The following is a 27,560-nucleotide window of genomic DNA, read 5'->3' on the forward strand; positions in this document are numbered from 1 at the left end:
ACCTGAGGAACTTGAACAGAACTGTGAGTAAACTCGGATGACTGCACTCCGCTAACTCTGTCAGTTATTTTCACTGCGCCATCTCTCCTGCACCACAAGCCCCCGCATCACCTTCATCTATACTACACTGCCCTGGGGCCCGCTCCACCTGTGGGGAGCCGTTCCAACCCAGCTGCCCTATCAACCGCCCCAGAGGTCTGAAGCAGCGCTGGTACCTATTACCAGAAACCACAGGTGGCGTCACGAACACTTCCTAAGAACTACAAGTCCCATATAAATATTTTTCTTCCCCTTTTTGTTGACCGCCCTGGGCCACGGACCGGGCCGCCGCCACTATGACATATCCCTTCCCCCAGCATCTATAGGCCCGGCACAGAGTACCCCACGGCCCTTGGGGCGCGTCAAAAGCACCCTAACAGATTAAGTGTAACCAGCCAATGCAGGCATAATCAAAAATTTCTAGACATGACATTTTAGGAGAATATTTTTCGAGTAATATACTTACGATTTCTGATTTTGTCTTTCTGCTTATTCGCTTTATACATACAAGTATGTTAGTGCTTCTTTTGGTCTTTCTGCGTCAATTGCATTGTAAAGATGATTTGCTTAATTTAATTAAAAAAACGTACAAGCTAAGTAGAAACTTAGACTTATGCATTCATCACACTGTTGGCACTGCAAGACCTCTGTTTCTGCCTCCTCCCACCCTTTCCTGTTCATTTCAGTGTACTTAAACTCCAAACCTTCTCTCCCCTCCAGAAGTCAAATAACTCCAGAGAGAAATTCCACATCGACAGCAGTCTATTCAGCTCAACCATTACATAGCAAGTTGCAGAAATACCAAACAAAGGTAGGAACTATGGTCATACGGATTCTAAATCTGAAATAATTATAGTGGTTTCTTATTACAGAAATTAAAGCATATTGAAAGGATTTTTGCAGTGCCACAATACTTCTCTGTGTTCTATCTATGGGTCTATGTTGTATATTTGTGTGGTTGTTATGACATATATGGAATTCTCTATTGTTCCGAATGATATTGTGCACCATATGGTGCATTAAGTTTCTGACTCATACTTTAGATGGTAAGAGGCATGCGATTGCACCTCCCATAGATTTGAGTATTTCTTGCTACAGTAACTTGATTTTAAGACTGGGGTGGGAAAACTTGTGGTTGACATTATTGGAACCATAAGTCAATTTTCAGAGAATATAGTCCACAGCTCAAAGCTTTAAGAAAACATATTCACTCGCGAAATAGCCGCAGTTCACCTTGGAATACTTTTCCTCTTGTAAAACCTGCTATCCATGAATAAAGGAATTTAATGGACGGCCCTTGGAAGTGCCATGGAATAAATTCTCCAAATATTGGATTGTTCTATTTGGCGCCACTTAGCACCACCTTGAACATTGAATTAAGTATATTAATATGAAATCCCTTCCTATACCTTTAATCGATTGTTTCTTTGGATGTGGTTACTACCTGTGCATGGTGCCAAAGAATTCCTTCTTTTCATGTGCATTATTGGCACCTGTTAAGGATAACAGCTGAGGGGTCACACAGATCCCATGGCTGCCACCAATTGTCAAGGTGGTCACTTCTTCCATTCCTTTACCTAACTAGCAGTAGTAGGTATTATTATAATTTGGAAAATGCAAGACTTTTTGATGACTTTTTATTTAATTTTTTTTGTGAGGCCAGATTAACAAATTCAACAATTCTTGCATAGTTTTTCATGTCTTCACAATAATAAAGTTTTATAATTACAGGTCGTTATGTAAATGGCGATAGCAAATGTGTCGTTTTTACAAGGGTTCACTTTTTTCAAATAAACCAATTTTTTATTAGTAAAACTGAGATTTGTGGGTCTTATTTTTTTTACATATTTTTTTTGCAATACTCATTAGTCCTACAAGGGGACTTGAACATGTGATCCTTTAAGCCTGCATCCAGCAGAATATGATGAGCTGCAGTATATGGCAGACTTGGAGACCTCCAGTTGCATAGCAACTTATCGGCAGCCAGCAATCACATTGCATGGGTGCCAGTGGGCTAACAGAAGGAACGCACTCCCTCTGTCAAACTCCCAACATGCCTCTGTCAATAATGACATTGACATCTGAAGGGTTAAAGTGCTTGGATCAGATCTAGCTGGGAACAACAGTATTTATTTATCAGGATGCAGCAAACACATATACTAAAGATAGCGGCAACACAGGTGCAAAATACCGATGATACAACCATTCACAACCTATCAGTTCATGGAGAGGGGTAATTGCTTAGTATTAGGCTATGTGACCATGATGCAGAAATGAAGCAGAAATTTCCTGAGCATTTCTGCATCTCCTTGGCAGAAAAAACGCATGTAAAATACATGCGTTTTTTCTGCCAGGGATAAGGGTTTTTCAAGCGTTTTTGCATACATTTCTGCATGATTTTTTTCAAGCGCTTTTCCAAGCGATTTTGAGCATCACTTGGAAAAGTGCTTGACAAGTTGGTCACACAATATAAATCCATGCAACTGGCATGGATTTATAGTGCGTAACCAATTTATGCTGTTTTAAATGCAGCATCAATAGAAAAGAAAAAGAATTAAAAAGTAAAAAATAAAAAAAAACATTATACTTACCTCTCCGGTGGCCCTCGGTCTCCTTCTCCGGTGGCGTCCTCAGTCCTCGGCGTCCCGCGGTGTTCAGAAAGGACCTGCGCTAACGTCATTTAGTCACCTGACAGGTCATGCGACCGCCGACGTCAGCGGTCGCGTGACCATCACATGACTAAATGACGTCCCCGCGGGTCCTTTCAGAACACCACGGGACGCCGATGACAGAGGAAGCCACCGGAGAGGAGACCGGTCGCCACCGGAGAGGTAAGTATAATGTTTTTATTTTTTACGTTTTAATTCTTTTTTTACTAATGGTATCCGGGTCTTGAGGAGAATCTCTTCTCCAGACCCGGGTACCATGCGCGCATTGAACCGCGTAAAATCCGCATGCATACATGCATGCAAGCATGTTATGTGGTTCAATGCAAGTCAATGTCGGCATGTCGCAGAAGAAATGGTTGTGCTGCGCTTTTTTCCGCAATGATAATCCGCAGCGGAAATTTCCGCAGCATGTGTACAGCACATGCGGATTATTGTTGGGAAACATGGCAGACAACTTAACATGCATTTTTAATGCATTTTCACGGCGGAAATGGCGCCGCGGAAACGCATTAAATCCACATTGTGGGCACACAACCTTAGGATTGCACACAAAAAAGGCTTTTACAGGGTGCTGGTCACACACAGATAGTGCACAGTGTCTGGCTTACAGCCTATTAGTGACGCCCATGCTATCAGATTATTCAGTCTGCCACCCCATGAGGACAGACACACTAGTTTGCAAGGCCACGATTTATGGGCTTGGCTGCACCCTGAATATAAATAACATGCAAAAAAAATATATAATATATATGAGGTATTGGTCGATATTTTGGAAAATTTACACAAGCTCACAACTCGCGTCAAGGGTGCTCATACTCGCGAGAAAAAAATCCCTATACTAAAATTAAAAGTAAAAAAGACAAAAAGAGGAATTATAATTCCCCCCAAAATTCAAGAATTTAAACTGCAAAAAGGGCAACAATATTCACCTGCCCAGGTCTCAGAACTAATGTACTATCAAGATGCAACAAACCCATATAATAAAGATGGGGGCAACACAGGTACAAAATACTGATGAGACAACAACTCACAACCTACCAATTCATGGAGGGGATGATTGCTTAGTATTAAAATTGCACAAAAAAATAGGCTTTAGTTCTGATACCTGGGTAGGTAAATACTGTTGCCTTTTTTTGCTGTTTAGATAATAGCATGTCCAAATAGATTCAACAAAAAAAAAATAACCTATATTCATTGGACAAAAAAAAAGAAACTTAGAAGATGATATTAACAGGATTAAAGGCACCCTTCCCTAATACTTGGATGCATAATCTTTAACAAATTGATAGTCTGCAAATTTCTCGGTTGCCTCACATTCTGTACTAATCCCTCCTTTGTCTTATCTATTTCTCTGCTTCTGGGCAGGGATCAATGGAGTAAAGGTAAGAATGTGACATCTAGTCTGAAGTCTGTATACAAAGGGAACAAGCCTGAGGTACAGTGGCTTGCGAAAGTATTCGCCTTTTGACATTTTTCATGTTTTCATGTCTTTTGGCAAACTCAAAACGAGCCTTACAATTTTTGTGTGGAAGGCTGAGTTCACACGATGCGTATTTAATGCGTTTCCGCTGCGTTTTTGCAGTTGCGTAAACGCCACGGAAACGCATTAAAAACCCATGGTAGAAGGGCAGCAATGTTCCCCAATTGAAATCCGCATGTGCTGTGCCCATGATGCGGATTTTTCCGCAGCGTAAACGCTGCGGTCAAAAATCCGCAGCATGTCAATTAATTTTGCGGAAACGCTGCTCTTTTGCCGCCATTGACTTGCATTCGACCGCATGGAATCCGCATCACTGTATATGTTGATGCGCTTTTCATGCGGTCTAATGTGCAGATGGTACCCGGGTGTGGAGGAGAGGAATCTCATCCAGACCCAGGTACCATTAAAAAAAAAAAGAATAAAATAAAAAATATATATATTCTCACCTTCTGGCGGCCCGCGCAGGAGCGCTGCGCGGGCCGTCAGAAGGTGAGAATACAGTGCCTATAAGTAGTATTCAACCCCCTGCAGATTTAGCTGGTTGACACATGCGGAATTAACTTGGCATTGTGACATTTGTACTGTAGATCAGCCTGGAAGTGGGAAATGCACTGCAGCAAATTTTTTATTTTTTTTTTATTTTTTTTTTTTTAAACGTAAAAAGTTAATTCAGAGTGTCATTTATTATTCAACCCCTCAAACCAGAAGAATTCTGTTTGGTCCCCCTAAAATATTAAGAAGTAGTTCAGGCACCAAGAATAATGAACTTCACATGTGTGGATTAAAGATCTCTTTTGCCAGCCTTTTCTGACTATTTAAGACCCTCCCCAAACTTGTGAACAGCACTCAGACATGGTCAACATGGGAAAGACAAAGGAGCATTCCAAGGCCATCAGAGACAAGATCGTGGAGGGTCACAAGGCTGGCAAGGGGTACAAAACCCTTTCCAAGGAGTTGGGCCTACCTGTCTCCACTGTTGGGAGCATCATCCGTAAGTGGAAGGCTTATGGAACTACTGTTAGCCTTCCACGGCCAGGACAGCCTTTGAAAGTGTCCTCCCGTGCCGAGGCCAGGCTTGTCCGAAGAGTCAAGGCTAACCCAAGGACAACAAGGAAGGAGCTCCGGGAAGATCTCATGGCTGTTGGGACATTGGTTTCAGTCAATACCATAAGTAACGTACTCCACCGCAATGGTCTCCGTTCCAGACGAGCCCGTAAGGTACCTTTTACTTTCAAAGCGTCATGTCAAGGCTCATCTACAGTTTGCTCATGATCACTTGGAGGACTCTGAGACAGACTGGTTCAAGGTTCTATGGTCTGATGAGACCAAGATCGAGATCTTTGGTGCCAACCACACACGTGACGTTTGGAGACTGGATGGCACTGCATACGACCCCAAGAATACCATCCCTACAGTCAAGCATGGTGGTGGCAGCATCATGCTGTGGGGCTGTTTCTCTGCCAAGGGGCCTGGCCATCTGGTCCGCATCCATGGGAAGATGGATAGCACGGCCTACCTGGAGATTTTGTCCAAGAACCTCCGCTCCTCCATCAAGGATCTTAAGATGGGTCGTAATTTCATCTTCCAACAAGACAACGACCCAAAGCACACAGCCAAGAAAACCAAGGCCTGGTTCAATAGGGTAAAAGTCAAGCTGTTGGAGTGGCCTAGTCAGTCTCCTGACCTTAACCCAATTGAAAACTTGTGGAAGGAGCTCAAGAATAAAGTCCACATGAGACACCCAAAGAACCTAGATAACTTGGAGAAGATCTGCATGGAGGAGTGGGCCAAGATAACTCCACAGACCTGTGCCGGCCTGATCAGGTCTTATAAAAGACGATTATTAGCTGTAATTGCAAACAAGGGTTATTCCACAAAATATTAAACATAGGGGTTGTATAATAATTGACCCACACTTTTATGTTTAAAATTTAATAAAATTCAACTGAGCAACATAACTTTTTGGTTTGTAAGATTTATGCTTCTGTTCATCAAACTGCAAACGAGAGTAGGTTTTAAGGCTCTAACTTATTTGCATCTTATCAAACCAGCTAAATCTGCAGGGGGTTGAATACTACTTGTAGGCACTGTATATATATTTTTTATTTTATTCTTTTTTTTTTTAATGGTACCTGGGTCTGAATGAGAGTCCTCTCCTCCACACCCGGGTACCATCCGCACATTAGACCGCATGAAAAGCGCATCAATATATACAGTGATGCGGATTCCATACGGTCGAATGCAAGTCAATGGCGGCAAAAGAACAGCGTTTCCGCAAAATTAATTGACATGCTGCAGATTTTTGACCGCAGCGTTTACGCTGCGGAAAAATCCGCATCATGGGCACAGCACATGCGGGAACATTGCTGCCCTTCTACCATGCATTTTTAATGCATTTCCGCGGTGTTTACGCAACTGCAAAAAAGCCGCGGAAACGCATTAAATACGCATCGTGTGAACTCAGCCTAAAGGCTTTTTTGTGCGCACTCTTCCATAAAGGCCACCTCTATAGAGTGTACGGGTTATTGTGGTCAGATGGACAGATACTCCAGTCTCTGCTTGGAAACTTTGCAGCTCCTTCATGGTTATCTTTGGTCGCCATGCTGCCTCTATGATTCATGCCCTCCTTGCCCTGGCTGAGAGTTTTGGTGGGTGGCCCATTCTTTGCAGATTTTTGTGGTACAGTGTTCTTTCCATTTGATGATAATGGATTTGATGGTGCTCTGGGGGATCATCAGAGATTGGGATATTTTTCTAACCCAACCATGACTTGTACTTCTCAACAACTTTGTCACTGACTTGTTTGGAGATCTCCTTGGTCTTCATGGTGTTGTTTGGTTAGTTGTGCCTCTTGTAAAACAAAAACGGCACAGCCAAAGAAATGAAAGGAATTTAAAAAACGAAATGTAAAAAATTGTTTGTTGACTATTCAATATTTTGTCATAGACTTTAAAGTATCTTGAGCATTTAAATAAGCAGTATGTTAGTTCAGCTTTAGGCTAGTTTCACATTAAGATAATAAGTGTGCAGAAACTGTTAGTTTGGGTAATTAGACCCACAGTTGGGACTAGAGATGAGCGTTGTTCGACTCGAACTGTTCGCCAATCTCAAATTCGAGCTGTTTTGGGCGGTATTCGAGCCGTTCGGCGAACACGAACGATTTGAGAAAAATTCGGCTGTTCGAGGTTATGTTCGATAACTGTTCGTGCACCAAAATCATAACTGGATTTTTTCTCAGTAATGATGAAAATTAATGTTAATACGCAGTTTGAGTGTACAGCTGGGCGGGGGGAGAGGCAGGGGATGGATCTCTAAGGGAATAATGAAGATCTCCATTTTTTTTTCTCTTTCCCGCATTTACAGTGGGGAGGTGCAATCTGTCAGCAGCGCACACACGGAGAGAAGTGCTTTTTTTCACACAAGCAAGGGCATGTGTCATTGGCAGTGTATGTCACATGTCCTTGCCCTATAAGACCCAGCCATTTTCCCCGTCGCCACCATTTTCTCACTGCTGCAGCTGCGTGTTAGACGGCACCGCTGTTGCTGTGTGCGCTATACCTTGTTAATTTTAAGCCAATTTTCGCACAAATCTACAGATAGCTTGGGAGTAGGGAATAGTTGTGATTGCAGTCCTTTTAAGGACTAGGTTACAGCATTTCCTACGACTTTTATCAGGCAGGTCTGTGCTCTTAAATAGATAGATTGTGGGAGTAAAGACTAATTGTAATTGGAGTCCTTTTTCAGGACTAGGTTACATCAGTTCCTATCAGTTTTTGCCAGGCAGGTCTGTGCCAGTGCTGTGCAAGTTTTTTTCACAGCATTTGGCTGAATCTAGCAAAGCTAATCCTTTTTGGCCTATTGCAGAGTGTGTTAGTCAGTGGAGTAGCCTATCTGTGTTGCAAGATATACCACCTGTGTATAGAATACCAATTTTTTTACTGCACCTAGTGAAGTAAAATCTTTTGGGCATAGCATCATTCTATTAGTCCATCTATACTGACCTCCATCAGGTTGCAAATTGAATATATTTTTTGTCTGCATGTAGCTCTGAAAAAATATTTGGCCTTCTAGCAGTGTGTGGGACTTTCTCTATTAGTCCATCTATACTGACCTCCATCAGGTTGCAAACTGAATATATTTTTTTTCTGCATCTACCTCTGAAAAAATATTGGGCTTCTAGCTGTGTGTGGGACTTGTTCTATTAATCCATCTATACTGACCTCCATCAGGTTGCAAATTGAATATAATTTTTTTCTGCATCTAACCCAGCCAATAGTTTTGGCCTAATACCACAGTTTGGCCACTCAGCTCTGCTCGGTTCCCATCCATTGTTTTTTTGTGCAAACAACTCCAGAGTTGTGAATTAGTTAACCACCAAAATGAGTGGAAAAAGGCCTGCTGCTGGTGGAAATGGGAATAGGCGTGTTGGGAAGGGGAAAAAAGGTTGTGTCCGTGGGGTAGGTGTTAAAGCAACAGTAACATCTGCAGAAGAAAGACCATCTTCCAGCCAAACTAAAATGTCTACTTCTTTTAGCGGACAATGTGATAAGATCCCTTTCTTACGGCCACGCCAATCGCTACAAATTCCAGATGAGGCACAAAAACAGCAGGTGCTTCAACGGATATCAAGTGCTCCTTTAAGTGGGCTCTCCTCCACATCAACTTCAACATCACAAATACTCCAGTCCTCCAAGGTGTCACCCCAATCGCACTTGCTTCCTCACAGCTCCCAAATCTCCAGCTGCCCGTCTGAGTATGAGGTAGAACAGATGGTTGAGTCTGCAGAGCTGTTTACTCATACTATAGCCTGGGAATCAGAGGTTGACTCCAGCGCTTCTGTGAATCCAGACGAGGAAATGATCTGCACTGATGCCCAGAATCTTTATGAGTCGGATCCAGGACCAGACGCAGAAGGTTCTGACCATAATGTAGACCCTCATTCCCAAACTGTAACTCCTGTTGGTGGAGACAATGAGGAAGACGATGATAAGACTCAAATACCTGATTGGAGCGACAACTTTAGTTTTTTGTCAGGGCAGGAACAGGTTGGCTCTGAGGACGACGGGTGTGATAACGCACAGGGTGATGATGATGAGGTTGGAGATCCCACTTACTGTCAACCCACAGTCAGCCAAGAGATGAGGTCAGCAGAGGAGGTGGAGGAAGATGCTAGTGACGAAGAGGTCAGGTTGCGCCTTCCTGGACAGAGACGTAGTACTGGAAGCACGTCAACAACTGCATCCTCAAACACAACTCTGCCTCTCACCACAAGTCGTGGTGGCTCTTCAGGTCGCATGGGTGCTAAGCCTTGCATAGCCTGGGCATTTTTTCAGATCGATAAAGATGACCCAACTCGTGTTATCTGTAACATTTGTCAGCAAAAGCGAAGTAGAGGCCAAAAAATACATAGTTTGAGTACTTCATGCATGAACCGGCACATGGACATGAAGCATAAGTTGCAGTGGGAAGCTCAGTGTGCTACAATGCGGCCTAGCCGGCCGGGTCAACCACCGTCTGCCATATCTTGTGCATCCGCGGCCTCTTCATCCTCTGTGACTGGGGGGACAGCAGTCACACCTGTTTTGGGGCGCAGACCTGCCACCTCTTTACCCGCAACAGCCAGCGTGATTGGCAGGTCATCATTTTCTTTGGAGATGGTAACACCAGCTGGTGTTGAGCGCTGTCCGACATCGATAGCACCACCTTTGGATCAAGGCAACCTAACATGTCCGCCTGCATCTTCCTCACAGACCGGCAGTTTGTGGGGACACCCTTATCAACCCCGTCTAAGCACAATAGCCAGCCCTCGGTCCCTCAGATGTGGACAAGTAAAAGACCATTTCCTCCTAGCCATGAGAAAGCTAAGAGGTTGAATTTCACCATCTGCAAGCTCTTGGCTACAGAAATGCTGCCTTTCCGCCTGGTGGACACAGAGGATTTTCGAGACCTTATGTCTGTCGCACTGCCCCAGTACCAGATGCCCAGTCGGCACTACTTCTCAAAGAAAGGTGTGCCTGCACTCCACCAGCATGTCACACACAACATCACCGCTTCTTTGAGAAACTCTGTGTGTGACAGGGTGCATTTCACCACAGACACTTGGACGAGTAGGCATGGACAGGGGCGTTACATGTCGCTGACTGGGCACTGGGTAACTATGGTGACAGCAGGACAAGGGGCTGCTGTCCAAGTCTTGCCGTCCCCACGAGTTGTGCGTCAATCCTCTTTATGTCAAAGTTCCTCCACTGCTTCTGCCTCCTCAACCTCCTCTCGGTCTTCCACCTGCACCCAAAGCCTGTCTGGTCATGCCACAAGCTTTCTAACTGCGCAGAAGGGATCCTGCACACCTCCTTACTATGCTGGCAGTAGGGCTCAACGTCATCAGGCGGTTTTTACTTTGAAATGTCTGGGAAATGTGAGTCACACAGCTGAGGAGTTGTGGTCAGCTCTGGAGAACCAATTTCATGAATGGTTGTCTCCACTGGACCTGAAACCAGGGAAGGCTGTGTGCAACAATGCTGCAAACCTGGGTGCGGCCCTTCGCCGGGGCAATGTCACACACGTGCCTTGTATGGCTCACGTGTTGAACCTGGTTGTCCAGCAATTTTTAGCCCACTATCCCAGTCTAGATGGCCTTCTGCAGAGGGCACGGTCGCTGTGTGCTCACTAACGCCGTTCGCATCCCGCAGCTCAGCGACTTACATCTCTACAGAAGTCGTTGGGCCTGCCACTTCACCGGCTAAAATGCGATGTGCCTACCCGGTGGAATTCAACTCTGCACATGTTGCAGCGACTGTGGCAGCACCGACAAGCCCTGGTGCAATACGTTCTGACGTATAGCCTGGGCCAACGAGATCCAGAGGTGGGGCAAATCACGCTGGAGGAGTGGTCTCAGATCAGGGACCTATGCACCCTTCTGCACAGCTTTGAAATGTCGACGAAGATGTTTAGTGCTGACTATGCCATTATCAGCATGACTATTCCGGTGATTTACATGCTGGAGCACATGTTAAACAGAATTCGGAGTCAGGTGGTGGCACAAGAGGAGGTGGAGGAAGTAGAGGAGGAGGAGTTGTATGCGGAAGGGCTAACATCTGCAAGGTCCAGACGGTCGGCAGCACCAAGGCGGCAGGCATGTGAGGGTGGGGGAGATGGTTTTACTAGGGCGCATGGTAGCAGCCAAACTAGTGAGGAAGGTGCAGGAGCCCAGGAAGAAGTGGAGGACGAACTGATGGAAGACTCATCAGATGAGGGAGACCTTGATCACATTTCTGTTGTGCGAGGTTGGGGGGAGAGGACAGAGGAAGGAAGCATGATTGTTACCTCGCCACCAACACAACAGGGACTTGGTGCTCCTGGATGCGCAACACACATGAGTGCCTTCTTGCTGCACTACCTGCAACATGACCCTCGAATTGTGAGAATTAGGAATAATCCTGACTACTGGGTTGCCACACTGTTAGATCCCCGGTACAAAAGTAAATTTGCAGAAATTATTCCTGCCGTAGAAAGGGATGCACGCATGCAGGAGTATCAGCAGAGACTGTTGCAGAATCTTACATGTGCTTTTCCACAAAACACCAGTGGTGCACGTAGTGAATCTCACAGTTCCAACTTGCCAACCGTGGGACCGTCAAGTGTTCAGCACTCAAACCGTAACAGAACCACAGTATCTGCTGGTAACATCAATTTTGCGGAATCATTTCACCACTTTTTTAGCCCATCCTTTGCAAGGCCACAGGAGACAAGAAGTCTGACACATAGTCAACGCCTAGAGACGATGGTACAGGAGTATCTCCAAGTAAACATTGAAGCCATGACTGTGTCACTGGACCCTTGCTCTTTTTGGGCTTCCAATCTGGATAAATGGCCGGAGCTAGCCACTTACGCCTTGGAGATCTTGTCATGCCCCGCAGCCAGCGTTCTGTCTGAACGTGTGTTCAGCGCTGCTGGTGGTGTGCTGACAGATAAGCGCACGCGGCTCTCCACTGATAATGTAGACAGACTCACGTTCATAACGATGAACAAATCGTGGATCCGAAACGACTTTTCTACCCCTGTGTCATCCTGGGGAGAGTAAAAGCTTGATGATTGGTTAAAATCACCCTACCAACCGTTTTAAGCTTTCAAATTACTAATCATGTTTATCTGTATCTTGGCTGGAAAATAATTTGGGCTTTGTAGCAGTGTGCAGCACTGATTCTATTAGGCCATCTATAATAAGCTCCACCAGATTTAAAATTACTAATCATGTTTATCTGTATCTTGACTGGAAAATAATTTGGGCTTTGTAGCAGTGTGCAGCACTGATCCTATTAGGCCATCTATACTAAGCTCCACCAGATTTAAAATTAATAATAATTTTTAGCTGCATCTAGCCCGGAAAATAATTTTGGGGCTCCGAGATGCGCAAGACACATAAGTGCCTTCTTGCTGCACTACCTGCAACATGACCCTCATATTGTCAGAATTCGAAGTAATCATGACTACTGGGTTGCCACACTCTTAGATCCCCCAAACTTTTCGATCAACCTTTTCATTTTAATAAAGACCAAAAAAATGGTCATTTTTGAATTATAAGCATTAGCAGGTTATTAGAAACTGAAATCAAACAGTTTTCAACTCAAAACTTTATTCTAGGTGATGTTACATTTTCACATAGGACCCCTTGTTCGAAAGGAGCTTCTGAACTCTCTCGTCCATTGAATTTGTCAGGTTTTGGATGGTTTCTGCTTCAATTGTTTTGCATGAGGACAGAATACCCTCCCAGAGCTGTTGCTTAGATGTGAACTGCCTCCCGCCATCATAGACACTCCTTTTGATGATGCTCCAGAAGTTCTGAATGGGGTAGAGGTCAGGGGAGCATGGGGGTCACACCATAAGTTTGTCCCCTTTTATGCCCATATCAGTCAGAGATGCAGATGTTTTATGTGCAGCATGAGATGGTGCAATATCATGCAAAAAAATGATCTTGCTGTGAAATACACGGTTCTTCTTCTTGAACCATGGCAGGAAGTGCTGTTTGAGAAAATCCACATACATTATGGAGTTCATCTTTAGCGCCTTCAGGGATCCTAAAGGGGCCGACAATCTCTCTCCCCATGATTCCAGCCCAAAACATTACTCCACCTCCTCCTTGTTGGCGCTGTAGCCGTGTTTGCGTGGGGTGTCCATCAACCAGCCATCCTCCACTCCATCCATCTGGACCATCGAGCGCTGCACGGCACTCATCCGTGAACAAAACAGTTTTGAAATCAGTCTTCATGTAATGTTTGGCCCACTGGAGCCGTTTCTGCTTGTGTGAAGTGGATAGAGGAGGTCGACAGGATGGCGTATGCACAGCTGCAAACCTCTGAAGGACCCTGCATCTTGTTGTTCGGGGGATGTTGGAGGCACCAGCAGCTTCAAAAACTTGTCTGCTGCTATGACAAGGCTTTTTTGCCGCTGCTCTTTTAACCTGACGTAATTGCCTGTAGGAAAGAGTCCTCAGTTTGCCCTTATCAGCACGCACACGTGTGTACTGTGAATCAGCTACATACTTCTTGATTGCCAAGACACTTCATCCTGATCATCGCACAATGTTGATTGTAGTCATGCCTTGACCTAAACACTCCACAATTTGTTGCTTCTCAGCAGCTGACACATCCTTTTTCTTTCCCATTTTGGCAGAAAATGTAGGCTGCTTAATAATGTGAGACAGCCTTCTTAAGTAGTCTTGCCTTTCATTGGACACACCTGCCAAACTAATTAGCACAGGTGTCTGCAATTGCTTACAGTGATATAAAGAGCCCTGACACACATCACCATCAATGAGTTTAACTGACAAACAAACAAATTCTTCCCTTATCACTCCTAAACACTTTTTGCATAATAATTTGGAACACAGTGTACATGTGCTTTTCCACAAAACACCAGTGGTTCACGTAGTGAATCTTACAGTTCTAACTTGCCAACCGTGGTCTGTATGGAGTTGTTCAATAAAGGGCCCAAAATTAAGATAACATAGATGGGAGAGGTCTCTATGAATAGGAATTCCTAAGTATTTGATACCCTGTGAGGGCCAGGCAAAGGGAAAGTTGGACTGGATGGAATCCTATATGGATTTGGGGAGGGAGACATCGAGGGCCTCAGACTTCGCTGCATTTATTTTAAAATTTGACCATGTAACAAAGTGATCTATTTCAGCCATAACAGCATGGATGGATATATGTGATTGAGTGATATATACTAGGACATCATCAGCAAATAGAGAGCACTTGTACTCGGTGCCTCCCACCTCAATCCACCTAATATTGGGGTTATGGCGAATTGATGAGAGCAGGTGCTCCGTCACTAGGATGTATAAGAGAGGGGACAGAGGACATCCCTGCCTTGTCCCATTGGTGATTGTGAAATGTGATGAAAATGTTCTGATGCACCCCCTGGGCCTTGGGACACCCGGAGCCAGACCCTTTTTGGTGGATGCTGGTGGTTGTAGTCTTCGTGGCGGCGACCCGGTTCCATGGCTCAGGGTGGTCAAACCAGTGGCGGAACTATTTATGTGGTTTTGATGTTTAAATGTCCGACTACGCCACCCATGGATTGCGGTCAGAGTGAACCGCCGCTGCAGGGCAGACCGCTGAGGCTGGTGTTGTGGGTGCAGCAGAGCGTAGCATAACTCCCCACGGGAGAAGTATAGCCTCAGGGCAGTGTATGCGGAGGATGGGGGTGATGGTGCAGGGCAGCAGCAGTAACGACACGGAGTCAGTGATGCAGTCCAGGGCCTTTACTCACAGTTCTTATTATCCAGACCACGTCTGCAGGTAACGGCTGCCCACGTCGTACTGTGCTCACCAGGTGAGGGGCTCAGACAACTCCCAGATAACTTTGGAGCGCTTCACAGGACCCCCTTTGTGCGTCCTTTGTCTGGCCTTTCTTACCAACCCTTCTGTCCGGCTGCCTCGGGCCTCCTCTTGGTAAACTTGGCACCAGTTTCCCTGACCCTACGTGGTGCCTTCCTAGCGGGTGTAGCGAGGGGCTGCGCCACATAAAATGTCACAGCCTCCGGTTTCTAGCTGAGGGTCGTTTCCTGCCTCCACTAGTTTCGGGGACCGGTCTCCCCCTTTGGCCTGACCCCTCCACGCAGGTGGATTCGGGCGTGCGGTGGCGACTCGCCCGTCCGCACCCCTGGGATCCCTTCATTACTCGTTCCTGGAGCCTTCTCCGCTCCTCTTCCTTCCTTCTCCCTCTTCCAGGCCTGGGCCTCTGTTACTAGGTCCGCCTCCGGAGCAGAGCCCATGCAGAGCCCTTGCTCCCTGCCACTTCTGCTCAGACTTCTCTGCACTGAACTAAGATGGTGCCCACCTTTTATACTCCATTCTCAATGCACCCAGGAACTGCTTCCTCCCTGCTCCTGCACTACAGGGTTCCCCTTCCTCAGTGTTCCCTCCCCCCACTCCAGCCAGGGACAGGGACTGTCGTGCCCATCTCAGAGGCATATTGGTCGCCCTGCCCCACGGCAATGTGGTGTAATGCATGCAGGTGTCGGGTCCTGATCCACACTCCATCCTTACCTGAGAGTGAGATATCACACCTCTGGGTGAGGTGCAATACCTCTGTAGCAACCGAGCCCTCAGGGTGCTACAGTTCCATTTATCTTCAGCCTAGGTGACGTATTGTGATACAGGGCCGTGATTTTGGCTATAAAATGGTCCCCTAGACCCCTACCCCAAGCTTTTTAAGAGAATCATATATGGCGTGCCAGGAGACTCTATGGAATGCTTTCTCAGCATCCAGCGAGAGTATCTAATTACAAATTTTTAACTGCATCTAGCCCAGGAAATACTTTGTGCCTAGTAGCAGTGTCTGCTAGTCAGTGGATTATCCCGGCTGTTAAGCAAGCTACACCACCTGTAGTTTGGACACTTAATTTTTTCAAAGGAAATGCTTCGGGACCACGGGATACTCAGTGAAGAGCATCAGGAGGCACCCCAAGGCATAGGGGCTGGGACTGGCAGTAGGATGCCTTGCGGTGGACAGCCGAGCTCGATCCTTATAAAAGATTTTTAACTGCAGCAGCTTTAGTGGACGCTACTGGAGCTGGAATTACGCGGTTGCTGGCATGAGACTTGCCCTCCAATAGATCCTTGTAAATGGATTTAAAGTGTATTCATTCAAATTAGAGAGACAATTTAAATTAAAAAGCTTAGAGCTGCCTCCACCACAGGGGGGCTCGCTCGACTCACCAGCGGACAGGCACCAGTATTGGGAGAGGGGGGCTGGCCGTCAGGGTTCACCGCGGCTCTGGCACAAACCCGGCGACACGGAGGTGGCACGGGCAGGAGCGGCCTGAACGTGTCGGCTTCTCACTTTTTGGATTTTAGAAGGGCATGACATGCCTATATCTGTGTCTCCCCCTCCTTTTACTCCTCCACCTCTTTTCTTTTCGCATGACTATATGTACTTGTCACTTTTCCATGTGTTAGTTGTGTCTTCTGAGCAGTTTGTCAGCTTTTGGACACCTTTGAAGGTGTTTTCTATGTGTTTCTATGTGTTTTTGTTTGCCTGCCATTGGTTTTAACGGTGTTCGAAGGTGTTCGACGAACAGTTCGACGAACAGTTCGGCGAACACACGGGTGTTTGACGAACCGAACCGAACTCGAACACTACGGGGGTGGCTCAACACTAGTTGGGACAACACTTGTGGGACTGGCTTAATAGCTCTTTCACCCAGTGTTCTCCTGTAGCAATTTAAAATGCATGAAAAACTTTTTTTACCTGCATATATTGACCTAAAGATTCCAAAGAAACATCTGATCAAAGAAAATAAAAAAAAAAAACGTCTTTATGTGACTTTAAGAGTTTGTGCTAGTGTATTAATGCTGCCTAGGTATGTTGTAATTAGACTCCCATCTTTTTAAGAAGAGGCACATTGACGTCTGCTTTGAATATAGCTCACTGCATAAAACATTTTTCTACCCAACTCCTTTTCTAGTTTACATAAATGTTGACCTTCAAATTTTTTATTCCTGATACAGCATATGTATAAATCTCATACCCACATCTTAGCCTGTGTTCACATTATGTTTGCCATTGTGTTCAATGGCTCCATGAGGGCTTAAGTTTGGAGCCCTCTCAAAATGGGATTCATTTTGTTATCCCTTTTTATTTTATGTGATTGTATATACTGTATTGTTTTGTCTCCTTTTGTAATATCTTTTGTATATTTTTATACTGACACCTGGATGAGCAAGCATGGCCAGGGGCGTTACATCTCGCTGACTGGGAACTGGGTGATTCTGGTGGCTGTGGGGGCAGGGCGTGGAATGGGTTGCTCCACAAGTCTTGGAATTCCTAAGGCTTGCAGGACAGTTGGGGATAGAGAACTAAACCACTAGACACCAGAAGAAAGAGAACTAAACTACTAGACAACAGGGGTTGGAAAACTAAACTACTAGCACCTAGGATTGGAGAACTAAATCACTACATAACAGAAGATGGAAAACTAAACTAATAGACGATAGGGGTTGGAGAACTCAACCACTGCATACAAGGGGATGGAGAACTAATCCACTAGACACCAAATCTTGGAATCCCCAAGGCTTGAGGGACAAGCCCCTGTATCTAACACTTCCTCCACTGCTTCTGACTCCTCCCCCTCCTCTACGGCATTCACCTGTATCCTCAACCACTCCCTTAATGAGACACACGTTCCAACAGTGCAGAGAGCATCCCCCCACCTCTGTACTGCTCATCAAGGGTTCACCGCAATCAGACAGTGTTTAAATTAATATGCCTTGTAGATCACAGTCACACAGCTCAAGAGTTGTGGACCCACTATCCAGGCCAAGTTTGAGCAATGGCTGTCTCCACAGAATCTGGAGCCAGGGAAGTCCATGTGTGATAAGTTACGAACCTGGTGGCAGCCCTACACCGGGGCAACCTTATACACATGCCTTGCATGGTTTACATCCTCAACCTGATGGTACAGCTATTTCTCCGACACTATCCTGGCCTGGATGCACTGCTGCAGAAACCACAATTACTGTGTGCTAACATTCGCCGTTTGCACCCCGCGGGTCATCAACTTGCATCGCTACAGAGAACTTTCGGCCTACTGGTTAACCAGTTGATATGCAATGTCCCGATATAATGGAATTCAACTCTGCACATGTTGCAGCGACTGTGGAAGCAGCGAAAAACCCTGGTGCAGTATGTCATTTTGCATAGTCTGGGCCAATGCGATATGGACATGGTGAAAATTGCAGAGTGGGCACAGATGAAGGACCTCTGCACCCTTCTGTACAGTTTTGAAAAGGCTAATAAGATAGTTAGCGCTGACAATGGTACCAGAAAAATTGTTAGTGAAGGTGCAGGAGCCGAGGAACAAATGGAGGAGGATGAGGAGGAAGAGGTGATGGGCACACAACAGTTAGGAGATGAAGATGATAATGATCCCCTCTCTGTTGTCCATGATTGGCCGGAGGGGATGGAGGAAGCGAGCTTCAGTGTTACCCCTCCACCAACACACCATGGACTTGGACCTCATGGAAGCGCCCGACACATGAGTACCATCTTGCTGCATTATCTGCAACATGATTGTTGCCCGTATTGTTAGGATTAGAAATAGTACTGACTACTGGGTTGCCACTCTGTTAGAACCACTGTACAACAGTAAACTTTGCCACATGCATCCCCCCTGCAAAGGGATGCGCCGATGCTGTAGACAATTTTAAGAGTGGTTTTCCCCAAGACAGCATTGAGGCGCACAGTGTGCATCGCAGTTCTAAACTTCCAACCCTGTGAACCGTCAATGCAAAAACATTAGCAGCTTTTCAGCGCTGGGTTGCCACCCCTCCAAGGACAACATCTGCAAGGAGTTTGTATGTTCTCCCCGTATTTGCAAGGGTTTCCTCCAGGTACTCAGGTTTCTTCCAACACTGCAAAGACCTACTGATAGGAAATTTAGATTGTGAGCCCTAACAGGGAAAGTGCCTATAATGTCTGTAAAATTCTGTGGCGTTAATAGTGCTATATGAGTAAATAAAATAAATAAAAAAACAATTTCTGTGAGTCATTTCACTCATTTTTAAGACCAGTCCGTGCACCAGCAAAACAGAGTACAAATCTGACACGTATTGAACAACTGGAGAAGATGGAGTAGGAGTATCTCCTCTCAAGCTCAATATCAGTGCCAATATCAGTGCCATCAGGGGGGTTTGGACCCTTTTGAATTTTGGTCTTGAAAACTGGAAGAGTGGCCTGAGCTTGTCTGTCATGCTTTGGAGGTTTTGTCATGGCCGGCAGCCAGCGTTCTCTCAGAATTCGTCTTCAGCACTGCTGGTAGTGTCCCGACAGATAAATGCATCCGGCTGTCCCCTGAAAGTGTAGACCCCCTAACTTTCATCAAGATGGACAAGTCATGGATCTCTAATGACTTTTGCACCCCAGTTGCAGACTGGACAGACTATGCTATGGTGTCGTTTTTAGGGTGCTGCATTGATCTGGCATTATTGCAGTCTGTGACACCTTTGTTGTGGCTTCTGTGCCTGTTGTTGCTACTACTGCTGATGTTACTAACAATTTTTTGAAATGCGGAGACTCCAAATTGGATCTCCATCTGGTGACTGTAGTGGAAGGGGTGTCAGAGCCCCATTATACTGTTTCTACTCTGGGGACATTGATAATGTCTATAAAGCGCTGTGGAATTAATGGTGTTATATAAGGGAGTAAAATCAATAAAGAAATTTAAAAAATGATGCCATTTTAGTGGTGTTTGATGGGTCTCCTTCATGTGTGTTGCCTGAATTTGGCAGGGCTCTCAGAAGACCAGGCCCACACCTGGTCACTCATCCACCTGTTACTGATCAAAGTTTAAGCTAAAAATGCTGGTCCAAGCCCTGTCCCATTGTGAAATGTGGCCTGGTTTCAGGACCACACTATTAGCACAAACAATTTAGATTATGAAATGTGGACTCCTGGATGGAGCAGAATATCAGCCCAAAACAATTAGAAGCTCAGATATGGCTTGGTTTATGTAACACGGTAGTACCAGAAAAAAAAAAAAGATTTTCTAATGTGGAGGGCAGCACGGTGGCTCAGTGGATAGCAGTGTAGCCTTGCAGTGATGGGGTCCTGGGTTAAAATCCCACCAAGGACAACATCTGCAAGGAGTTTGTATTTTCTCCCCATGTTTGCATGGGTTTCCTCCCACACTCCAAAGACATACTGATAGGGAATTTAGATTGTGAGCCCCAATGGGGATGTAGTGAGCTGGCCGGCTCTGGCTGTTCTGTGATAATTGATATAGAGCCTGTTACAGAAGTGATTACACGGGATGATATTGCCACCTTGTGGCCAGAGGTTGCACCTGCGCAGGGTGTGATGACAGAGAAAAAGACTGAGCCTCCTGTGTCCCGCCCTAGAGAGTCACATGACCAAAGTGGGAAGCAGGAAAAAGCGCGCGAAGAGTCTGCGGTGGTCTGTGAAAAGAGCCAGGACGGTGTGCAGGCCCTCGTGTGTGGCGCAGGAGAGACTCTCAACGTGTTTTCTTCTATCTGACACCATATCCTCGGAGCCTTCCCCAGCTTCTGCACTGCTGAAGGATTCAGCTGTTACACTCCCCGCTACTGGAGTGTGGACTACATAAGGGGACCCACCAGAGCTTCTATCCGGATCAGAGAGACTGTAAGCGGGGCCTCTGGCGAGAGGCCGAAGTACCCCTTCCTTTCTTTCCGCAAATTCTGCTGTTCCTGTTTTTTTTCCGGCTGGGACGCCCTCCTGCAAAGACAGACAGACCTGCGACGGGGGACACATCCTTCTGGAGTAAAGGACTGGTAACGTGTGAGTAGGGTCAGTGAGGGTCAGCTTATCAGTACACGTTATTACTGTGCATATTTACGGTTGTCATTTATTGTTTTTCTTTGCTGTGTTAAAAATGTATACGAGTAAAGATACGGTTATCAAGATAGAGTCTGTGTGTGGGGATCTTGCTGGGCCAGATCATAGATACCAATGCGCGGCCTTGCCCGCGGTCACTTCATCTGGCGTAGTCGGCAGGATCTGTGACCAACAGGATTCCCACCCAGGCCATGTGTACAGTCAGAAAGCCCCGCCGGTGTCTATTGTGAATCAGGTCAGGAAATTTGGCGGACGAAACTACCCTGTACCAGAGTGGGCGGAACAAGTCCGGATACTGGGGGAAATGTATAATATTGACCCTAAGACCTTGGCAGAAATGGCGGTACTGACGCTAGAGGGGGAGGCATGGACGACAGTCAGACTGGAGATGGTCAGGGGCCAGCGTACAGTAGATGATTTGGTGCGGGTGCTGGAGAACACCTATGGGCCGACCACATACCAGGGAACACTGCGACACATGTTCTTTAGACGGACGCAGCTTGAATGGGAGGATATTCCCCAATATGCGAACGCCCTTCAGGTACTCCTTGAACAAACCTGTGGAAAACGGGAACAACTAGCTGGTATGGCTTCTCGTGACCTGGTACTGAGAGACCAATTTGTAATAGGACTGAGAGACCAGTATCTTAACCGCACGTTACAGGACCTGATCCGGATGATGCCGGCTCTTACTTTTGCTGAAGTCAAACAGGAAGCCATAGAACGTTCAAGGGGACCCGTCATGGATGTGGGGATTCAAGGTGCTGCGTGCAGAGCCATATCTGACAATAAAAATCCGAACAGTGACACGGAAGACCTGAAACAGATGGTAGCAGACTTACAGAGACAGATATTACAGTCAACATTAGACCGACAGGGAGACCAGCGAAGACAGCCTAGTCGTCCCGTGGGACAGTGTTGGTCATGTGGTGATCCTCGCCATACGGCAAATCGTTGTCCTCAACACTTCCCTCCGCAACAACCTCCGTCGCACCAACGACCAAACCCTCAGTCACCCCAGTGAAGGGAATTTCGATCAGACCAGCGAATGGAACCCCAGCCATATCCACAAGCAGAGCTACCATGCCGGGCCTCACCACAATGGCCGCCGTTAAACTAGACACTCCTGCAGCTGAGGCTCGCGCAGCAGGGGAGGCCAAGGAGAGGGGTGTGGAAAAACAGAGCCGATGGCGGAGTGCTCTTGCCTCGAATAGCCCGACACTTGAAGTTGTCCTGGAAGGAATTGCTGTACAGGGACTGATGGACACCGGGTCACAAGTGACCACGATCTCTGAACAGTTTTACGAAAATTACCTCAAACCAAGAACTGCTCATGACCCAGACACCGCCATTAAGATTATTGCGGCTAATAATCTACCCATTCCAGTGATCGGAGTTGCTTGGATGGACACAAAGGCCTGCGGACAGGACATAGGGAAACGAGGGATTGTCATCGTCAAGGAAGGTTTCGGCTCCGAAACCCCAGTGATAGTTGGAATGAACATCTTGAAAGACCTAGATCTTATGCTGTTGACAAGAAAAGGACCCAAATACTGGCAGAAAGTCACCAAACATAAGCCGACTCGTCTGGCGTTCCAGCACGTAATCCGGACCGTTGGACTTCAACAGATGGCAGAGGAACAACTACCCCTAGCCGCCATTACGGTGCCACGCCGTACCCGGATTACTTTGCCCGCTGAAAAAGAGATTCATTTCCTTACCCCTTAACACCCACCGACAACTTGAGGGGATTGAAGTGTTGATCGAGCCGAGGACCCCAAGTTGGGGGTAAGCTAAACCCACTAGTTGCTCGCACTCTAGCCATCGTGAGGAACGGGAGAGTCCCTGTCAGGCTAAACAACACCGCAAACGTAGGCCTAGCCCTTGAAGCCGGCACTCAACTTGCCCGGGTATATGCTCTACCCACGGAAGTGAATCCCATTGGGCCCCTAGAATTCACCCCGTCTACAGAAGGCGACTGGACGGTAACCGTCTCAGCCATAAACGCTCAAGTAGACGATGAAGACATTGGGCGAAAACTACGGGAAAAAGTGCAGCTAGACACGTCTCAGTACACCAAACAAGAAGTGTCTCAAGTGGAGGAACTCCTGCGGGAACACCAAGACTCCTTTGCAAAGCATGACACAGACTTTGGGTGTATCACCAGTATCCAGCACGAGATACCCACGGGTGATACCCCCCCTATCCACGAGAGGTACCGGCAGATACCACCTCAGCAATACCAGGAGGTGAAAAGCCTGTTAGAATCTATGCTACACGCCGGAGTGGTACGTGAAAGCCAGAGCCCGTGGGCTGCACCCGTGGTGATAGTCAAAAAGAAAGATGGTTCCCTGAGATTTTGCGTGGACTACCGTAGGCTGAATGCTTGCACTATCCGGGACTCATATCCACTTCCCCGGATCGAAGAGTCACTGACCGCCCTGAAGAAGGCCAAATATTTTTCGTCCCTAGACCTGGCCAGTGGATATTGTCAGGTTCCAATGAGTGAGAAGGACAGGGAAAAGACCGCCTTCATCCTTCCCATGGGCCTGTATGAGTTCGACCGGATGCCGTTCGGCTTGAATAACGCAGCGGGGACCTTTCAGAGACTAATGGAACGCTGTCTGGGGGACTTCAACTTTGAGTTTACGCTGATATACCTTGACGACATCGTGGTATACTCCGCCACCTTTGAAGATCATCTTCACAAGCTTGGCCAAGTGTTCCAGCGCTTGAGGCGACACGGCTTGAAGTTGAAACCCAGCAAGTGCCGTCTGTTCCAGCAGGAAATCGACTACTTGGGTCACCGGATCTCGGCCGAAGGCGTCCAGCCCTCTCCGGAGAAGATAGCAGCCGTTCAAGAGTGGCCGCAGCCAACTACCGTCAAAGAAGTCCGGGCTTTTCTGGGGCTAGCAAGCTACTACCGTCGGTTTGTCAAGGACTTTGCTCGGCTTGCTGAACCACTGCATGAGGTTCTCCGAGGGACCGCGAACAGCCCCAGAGGACGACGCATCAGTTGGGGGCCTGACCGAGAAAAATCCTTTCAGGCACTTAAGGCTGCTCTAACATCACCCCCTGTTCTGGCATATGCAGACTACACATTACCGTTTCAGTTGCACACCGACGCCAGCCTTCAAGGTCTAAGGGCGGTCCTCTCTCAAGTTCAAGATAATAAAGAACGCGTGATAGCCTATGCCAGTAGGTCTCTCCGTGACACCAAAAAGAATCCCGTCAACTACAGCTCCTTCCGCTTGGAACTCTTGGCTCTGACTTGGGCTATGACGGAGAAATTTGCCGGCTATCTGACAGGAGCGGAGGTGCTGGTCATGACGGACAACAATCCTCTTGCCCACCTAGAGAATGCCAAACTAGGGGCAATGGAACAGCGCTGGATGGCCAGGCTCTCTAGATTCCAGTACAAAATTAAATACAGAGCGGGGAATGAGAATCAGAATGCTGACAGCCTGTCTAGAGTGACATCATCCCCGCCAGTGGGGGACCGGGATGAAGAGTTGGAGGAAGATGAGATGCCTGACTTTGCCCGGCTCGCAAAGCAAATAGAAGATAGCCGCCAGCATGCGGTAGGAGGGATTGAAGCCGTAGTGGGATCTCCCCTGTCCCAGCAAGAATGGGCCAAGCTTCAAGATCGAGATCCCGAGCACGTCTTACTGAAACAGTATGTGAATAAACAAGAGAAACCGCCCTCCGAAGTGAGAGCCCGACTATCGACCGGAGCCTTGGCTCTGCTTGCCCAGTGGGATCGGCTGATCATGAAAGATGGAGTCCTGTGTCGCAGGGCCCTTTTATCCCATATGCTGGAGGAGTGTTTGCAGATTGTCGTCCCGGTGCAGTTGGCCCATGAGATGGTGGGCGAAGCTCACAGGAGGAACGGCCACTTCGGCATAGACAAGACCCTCCGGTGGACCCAGCAGTTCATTTTTTGTCCGGGGCTCCGTAAGTTGGTTGAAAACGTCTGTCAAGCGTGCCGTACCTGTGAATTCCACAAGTCCGCGGAGCAGCGTGCCCCCGTCCAGACTATTAAGACGTCGAGGCCCCTCGAGCTGTTGATGGTGGACTATCTGTTGATCAGAACGGCGAATTGTGGCTACCAGTACTGTCTGGTGATGGTGGACCACTTCACGAAATTCGCTGTCGCTGTTGCTACCAAGGATCAGACTGCTGAATCAGCTGCACAGGCTATCTGTCAGCAATTCGTTTGGGTCTACGGGTGTCCGGAGCGGCTACACTCTGATCAGGGGGATTGTTTCGAAGGGCGAGTCATTGAAGAACTCCAACGGATGTATGGAATCAAGAAGTCCAGGACCACCCCTTACCATCCACAAGGGAATGGCGCATGTGAACGCTTTAACCGGACCCTCTTACAACTGATCCGGACTTTGGCTGAAGACAAAAAGCCCGACTGGCCTCGATTCCTCCCGGAACTGCTGTGGGCCTATAATAATCAGATCCATTCCGTCACCGGATACACCCCATACACCCTTCTCTTTGGCCGTCCAGGCAAAGACATCCATGAGTTGCAACTGTCTAGCTCCGAAGAAGATACCTGTGCTACCTATCCTTCCTGGCTACAAACACACCGCCAGAGAATGGAGACTGTCTACCGGCTAGTAGGCCGACAAATTCAGGATCAAGTGCACGCTGACCCACTTCCGGTACAAGAAGACCCACTGAATGTAGGTCAACTGGTTCTAGTTCAAATAAAGAAGCCGCAAGGGAAACTCCGGCCCAAGTGGGAGACCGAAGTCTATCGAGTAATTGGACAGCCGTACCCCGGTGGCCCCGTCTATCGAGTGCAGGGCGAAGACAGCGGCAGCATCCGAACTTTGCACCGTAATATGTTGCGCCCCTGCCGTTCCCAGCCTGACTCCCCTACTGTGATACCTAGAGAGATGGATATCACTAATACTGTCGGAGACACTGACCCCGGGGATGTAGAGACTGAATGCATGCATACCCCTGTCCGTCCGACTGACGCACTTGAACCGATTACCTCCTCTACTGACATGTCGACTGGGAAAGAGAGTAGGGTGACTGATAGGAGAGAGGGGATCCAACCCGTTAGGCGGACAACGAGGACCACTGCAGGGGTACCTCCAGGACAGTCCTACAGAGACCAATATGTGTGGCCCTCTTCCCAGCCGCCCCCTGTCACATCCACAGCCATCGCCGCCCTGGAGCCGGTCGTTGGCAGGGACTGCCAACCTTTGAGTGGGGGGGCGTGTAGTGAGCTGGCTGGCTCTGGCTGTTCTGTGATAATTGATATAGAGCCTGTTACAGAAGTGATTACACGGGATGATGTTGCCACCTTGTGGCCAGAGGTTGCACCTGCGCAGGGTGTGATGACAGAGAAAAAGACTGAGCCTCCTGTGTCCCGCCCTAGAGAGTCACGTGACCAAAGTGGGAAGCAGGAAAAAGCGCGCGAAGAGTCTGCGGTGGTCTGTGAAAAGAGCCAGGACGGTGTGCAGGCCCTCGTGTGTGGCGCAGGAGAGACTCTCAACGTGATTTCTTCTATCTGACACCATATCCTCGGAGCCTTCCCCAGCTTCTGCACTGCTGAAGGATTCAGCTGTTACACTCCCCGCTACTGGAGTGTGGACTACATAAGGGGACCCACCAGAGCTTCTATCCGGATCAGAGAGACTGTAAGCGGGACCTCTGGCGAGAGGCCGAAGTACCCCTTCCTTTCTTTCCGCAAATTCTGCTGTTCCTGTTTTTTTTCCGGCTAGGACGCCCTCCTGCAAAGACAGACAGACCTGCGACGGGGGACACATCCTTCTGGAGTAAAGGACTGGTAACGTGTGAGTAGGGACAGTGAGGGTCAGCTTATCAGTACACGTTATTACTGTGCATATTTACGGTTGTCATTTATTGTTTTTCTTTGCTGTGTTAAAAATGTATACGAGTAAAGATACGGTTATCAAGATAGAGTCTGTGTGTGGGGATCTTGCTGGGCCAGATCATAGATACCAATGCGCGGCCTTGCCCGCGGTCACTTCAGGGACAGTGATGATTATGTATGTAAAGCGCTGCGAAATATGTTAGCGCTATATAAAAATAAAGATTATTATTAAGCAGAATCTCAGCACAAAAAAATTAAAAGCTCAAATGTGGCCTAGTTTCTGTAGCACGGTAGTAGCATAAAAAATTTAGATTTTATAATGTGAATTCCTGGCTGGCCCCAAAAATTACCAGCACCAAATCTTTCTATGCACAAATGTGGCCTTGTTTCAGGACCATGGTATTAGCAGAAAGAATTTAGAGCATCAGTGGTATACTCCTGCATGGAGCACAATATCAGTACAACAGAGTTATATGCAGAAATGTGGCCTGGTGTCTCTGTCTGGACCACAATATTAGCAGAAACGATTGATCTGCTGCAAAGTCAATTTCACAGTCACACAGGATCCTATCTATCTAAACAATCTGACTTAGAAGCAACCGCCTGGCAAACTATCTCACTCTCTCACTATCCA

The 27,560-nt window shown here is 47.2% G+C and overlaps 1 protein-coding gene across 1 annotated transcript in view; it reads left to right on the forward strand.

Moving 5' to 3' along the window:
* The first annotated feature begins 695 nt into the window (after nt 1-695).
* The window catches only part of LOC141201356 (retinol dehydrogenase 7-like), a 92,388-nt gene continuing 65,523 nt past the window's right edge, over nt 696-27,560 (forward strand). Inside the window, exon 1 of the mRNA XM_073663368.1 lies at nt 696-850. The gene's annotated coding sequence lies outside the window, so the exon portion shown is untranslated. The remainder of the gene's footprint in view (nt 851-27,560) is intronic.

Source organism: Phyllobates terribilis, unplaced genomic scaffold, assembly GCF_046119375.1.
Source record: "Phyllobates terribilis strain yellow unplaced genomic scaffold, ASM4611937v1 Scaffold_2__4_contigs__length_985480577, whole genome shotgun sequence".
NCBI classification, from domain to species: Eukaryota; Metazoa; Chordata; class Amphibia; order Anura; family Dendrobatidae; genus Phyllobates; species Phyllobates terribilis.